The sequence below is a fragment of the Amaranthus tricolor genome, chromosome 2 (assembly GCF_026212465.1).
Source record: "Amaranthus tricolor cultivar Red isolate AtriRed21 chromosome 2, ASM2621246v1, whole genome shotgun sequence".
NCBI classification, from domain to species: Eukaryota; Viridiplantae; Streptophyta; class Magnoliopsida; order Caryophyllales; family Amaranthaceae; genus Amaranthus; species Amaranthus tricolor.
This window is the reverse complement of record NC_080048.1, coordinates 22,253,775-22,259,231: the sequence shown is the minus strand read 5'-3', so window position 1 is coordinate 22,259,231 and position 5,457 is coordinate 22,253,775.

Here is a 5,457-nt window from a genome sequence, read left to right as displayed (position 1 = left end):
TCTTTTTGTTTAGTTTAATAGTTTATGCTTGTTAATTTGATGGCCAAGGAGGAATTAAATGGTGAATGTATTGAATAATTATTGTTTCTTGAATGGATTAGGAGAGTCTCACGAAAATCATTGTTTTATTTAAGTGAATAGTTTGACAATAAGGAAGAGATTATTGGACTTGGTATGTATATGAAGTATGTATATTTAGGGTTAAATAGATTTGGTATAATAAGAGTATATTTTTTTAGGGTTAAATATGTTGTTAGAAATAAGTATATATGTTTAAAAGATGTGTATTAATTTTGTTTTGAATCAATTAATCACACTAATTAAGATGACAAACGATCGTTCTTGGATGTATGGAAGCATTGAATCGTCGGAATTTATTGATGGCGTATTCGAATTTTGTAGTATTGCGGTTGAACATCAAGTTAGGACGGGGGGAGTTGGTTTTTATTGCCCATGTGTCAGTTGTGGCAATGTATCAAAGGTAGATAGTGTTGATATCCTTAGGGAGCACATACTTCGACGTGGGTTTAAGCCTCAATATCATGTTTGGGTTTGGCATGGTGAGGAGGGAGTTTACAAAGAGAAAAGTGTTGTTGAGGACGTCAATAATGTGGCCGATGTCAATGAGGATGTAGTAGATCATGTTGATTGGTATGAGACGGATGAAGAGAATGTCGATGAGGATGTGGATCGTGTTGATGAGATGATGGAGGGAGTCGAGGATGAGTTAGGAAAACATCCTCGTGTTTTTGACTTGTTGGCAGAGGCTTCTCAAAAGCCTTTGTACCCTGGATGTACAAAGTTCACCAAACTAACAGCAGTGTTGAAAATTTTCAACATTAAGTCAAAGTTCAATTGGAGTGACGCGAGTTTCAGAATGTTATTAGAAGCGTTAGGTGAGATGCTTCCTGAGGAAAATGAACTTCCAAAGTCGACATATTATGCCAAAAAGCTCATGTGTCCTTTCGGCTTAGAGTACCAGAAGATTCATGCGTGTCCGAATGATTGTGTGTTGTATCGGAATGAAAACGAGAACTTAGAAGACTGTCCTAGGTGTGGGTTATCGCGCTACAAGCATAAAGGGGCTCGGGATGCTAAAGGGCCCCCGGCTAAGGTATTGTGGTATCTTCCAATAATACCTAGATTCAAGCGCTTGTTTTCTATAAAGAAAGATGTGTTAAATTTGAGGTGGCATGCAGATAGGGTGAAGAAAGGTCACTTGCTCACACATCCATCTGATTCTCCGGAGTGGAAGAGTATTGATAGGTTGCATAAGAATTTTGAGGATGAGGTTCGTAATTTAAGGCTCGAACTGTGTACGGAAGGAATGAACCCATTCGGCAATCTTAGTTCTCAACATAGTACTTGGCCGGTACTTTTAGTGATCTATAATTTGCCACCTTGGTTGTGTATGAAGCGTAAGTACATAATGCTTTCACTTCTTATCTCGGGTCCTAAACAACCTGGCAATGACATAGATGTGTATCTTGCACCTCTCGTTGAGGATTTGAGAAAGATGTGGGATGAAGGCGTTTCAGTGTTTGATGCATATGCTAATGAGGATTTCACCTTGCGTGCAATCTTTTATGCACCGTTAATGATTTTCCTGCATATGGCAACTTATCAGGGTATAAGAACAAAGGGAAGAAAGCATGCCCAATATGTATCGATGACATGGAATCCACGTGGATTCCTAAGTGCAAACACATATTCATGCACCATCGAAAGTTCCTCCCAGGAGACCACCAATATCGTAAGAAGAAGAAGTTGTTCAACGGGGAGGTTGAGGACCGTGTAGCTCGTCGACCGTTGACCGGTTATGAGGTTTATGAACAGGTTAAGGGAGTTGAGACTGTATTTGGTAAAACGGGGCAAGTGCAAGGGGGTGAAGACCGATTATGGAAAAAAGAATCAATCTTTTGGAAGCTTCCATATTAGAGAGATCTACAGGTTAGGCATTGTCTTGACGTTATGCATATAGAGAAAAATGTATGCGATGCCATACTCGGGACTCTCATGAACGTTCCGGGTAAGACAAATGATGTTAGGGCCGTGCGAGATTGGTTTGAATGTAAGGGTCTTCGTCCGGAGTTGTGGGCACATGTTAAGGTGAGTAAGAAAAGAAATAGAACTGATGAAGTTGGTGGCAGTAAGAAGAAGATGAGTAATGACAAAGTTTATTTGCCTCCAGCTTGCTACACATTGTCCAAAGCAGAGAAGCGGACATTTTGTGAGTGTTTGTATGGCATTAAGGTTCCGTCTAGGTACTCATCCAACATGAAGAGATTTGTGAGCCTAAATGGTGAGCTGAAGTTGGGAAGCATGAAATCTCACGATTGCCATGTAATGTTGCAAGTTTTCTTACCACTTGCAATCCGTGGAATAATGCCAAAACATGTGAGATATGCTATTACCGAGCTATGTTCGTTCTTCAACACAATTTGTAGTAAAGTTCTTGATCCCTTTAAACTTGATGCACTTCAACTCGACGTGATTGTAACTTTATGCAAGTTTGAGATGTATTTTCCACCTTCTTTCTTTGACATAATGGTTCATCTTATTGTCCATGTCGTTCGTGAGATAATGCTTTTGGGTCTAGTTTTTTATTATAATATATATACGAGCGAGAGTTTATTATTACAAAGAGATTATTGTTGATTATCTATGATAACCATTGGATTAATCACTGTTATTACATTGTATTATTATTGGATTATGATAAGGATAAAACGAAAAAAGAAAAAAAAAATTAGCAGTACTTGCTGCGGTCAGGCTCAAAACCGCAGCAAATGATGCCCCACTTATTTGCTATGGTTTTGACTTTGACCGCAGCAAATACCCCTCCTTATTTGTTGAGGTTTTGCCTTTGACCGCAGCAAATAATGCCCTTTTTTGCTGCGGTTTTTAACCGCAGCATTTAAAGTAGGACATTTGCTGCTATCACTATTGCTGGGGGCCAAAACCGCAACAAAAAATGGCCAAAAAATCGTAGCGAACGAGGTTTTTTCCACTAGTGATATATATATATATATATATATATATATATATATATATATATATATATATATATATATATATATATATATATACATATATATATATATATATATATATATATATATATATATATATATATATATTATATGTATATGTATATAAATATATATATATATATATATATATATATATATATATATATATATATATATATATATATATATATATATATCTATATATATACATATATATATATATATATATATATATATATATATATATATATATATATATATATATATATCTATATATATATACATATATATATATACATAAATATATATATATATATACATATATATATATATATATATATATATATATATATATACATATATATATATACATATACATATATATATATACATATATATATATATATATATATATATATATACATATATATATATATATATACATATATATACATATATATATATATATATATATATATATATATATATATATATATATATATATATATATATATATATATATATATACATATACATATACATATATATATATATATATATATATATATATATATATATATATATATATATATATATATATATATATATATATATATATATATACATATACATATATATATATATATATATATATATATATATATATATATATATATATATATTTATTTATTTATTTATTCATTTTTATTTTTTTTGTTTTTTTTTTGAAATTTAGGGATATGTATAATATAATAAGAGAAAGACACTTACACCGCAGAAGCCCCAAGACCGCTGGCATAAAAAACCCCGAAGGAAAAAGCCATTGAACCGAGGGGGGAGTAGAGTCAGGCCACCCGAAACAACATAGGGGTGGGCTATGCATCACCAAAAACTGGACCTTGCCTTTCATACGTCACACAGAACCAGTTTGTGCCCTGAGCGTTTTCACCTTACACACCAAAAATTCGCCGGCTAAGGAGACAAAACAAAACAACGACACCGTTTGGGAATCCTATACAAACAGCAACATGAAAAGAAAAAAAAATACCCTGTACAAAACATAAAAACAAAAAATAGCATCATCCTGTGTGTTTTGTCTCCATCGGCTGGTTCTGTCATCTACATTAATAGGAGCTCCTTGTTACACACTAGGGGGGAGGGACCTGCGTATCGCAGCATTTCTTTTGCCCAGACTCCTATTCTGATTTTCAAAGAGTAACTAACTCTCCCCTGGTCGGGGGGGACTATCTCAAACTTGACTTTATTCCTCCAGAACCATAAGGACCAGATCGTGCATCCTAGGACAAGCTTCCAGAGTTTACCCCATATCCGGCGTTTCATTAAGCCATTCCATTCAGCACAGAAATTCCCGCAGTTCTTATGTAGGACACCTAGGATACCCCACCAATTTAGTACTTCCATCCAGATACCCCAAGAGAATGAACAGGTGAACAGCACGTGGGAATTTGATTCTATTTCAAGATTGCAGAAGGGGCAAAGAGCCTGCTGGGGGTCGATTATGCCTTTCTCCAATAAAATATCACTTGTTTTTAGCTTTTCCAGGTGTGCTAGCCAGACAGTCAGTTGTGCTCTGGGAGGGGTATGACTTTGCCATATTGATACAACAGATTGTTTGGGGATGAGTGGGGGCGACGATTCGTAGATCTTTTCAGCGATGCTCTTGACGTGGAAGGATGAGTTACCTGAGCCTCTCCAGATGACTACATCAGATGAGTCGTTGGTCAGCTGTTTGTGCTCGATGATTTGTGCTAGCCTTGCTATATCCTCTAGTTCCCAGTCATATAAATTTCTCCGCCATCTTAGGTTCCATTCCCATGATCCTTCGTGCCAAGACCCCATGTTTGCGATGAACATGTTCTTCTGTGTGGATATGGAAAATAGCCTAGGGAAAGCTCCTTTTATTGGGCCCAGATCGCACCACTTATCGTGCCAGAATAGTATAGAGTTACCTCTGCCAACACTCAAGATCATCCCCTCTTCGACTGTTGTTCTGATTTTTGAGGTGACGACATCATTTTTCATCAATTGGGACCATGTGCCTTCCTTTACCTTTCTAAAGATCTCCGATGAAGCTTTTAGGCCTTTGAGTTCAAGAACTGACATGAGGATTCTTTTCCACAGAGTGTTATTTGACTCCGAGTATCGCCACCACCATTTAAATAACAATATCAGGTTTTTGTACATTATATTTCCAACCCTAAGACCTCCCATCTCTTTCGGAAGTTCGATGGACGACCATTTCACGCTCGGAAAGTTTTTCAATTCCCCACTGCCCCCTCCCCAGAAGAAGCTTCTTTGAATTTTCACTATTTTCATTGCAATTGATTTCGATATTTTAAACATGCTCATGTAGTACACTGGGAAACTGTTAAGCACACTTTTTATGAGGGTAAGTCTGCCTGCC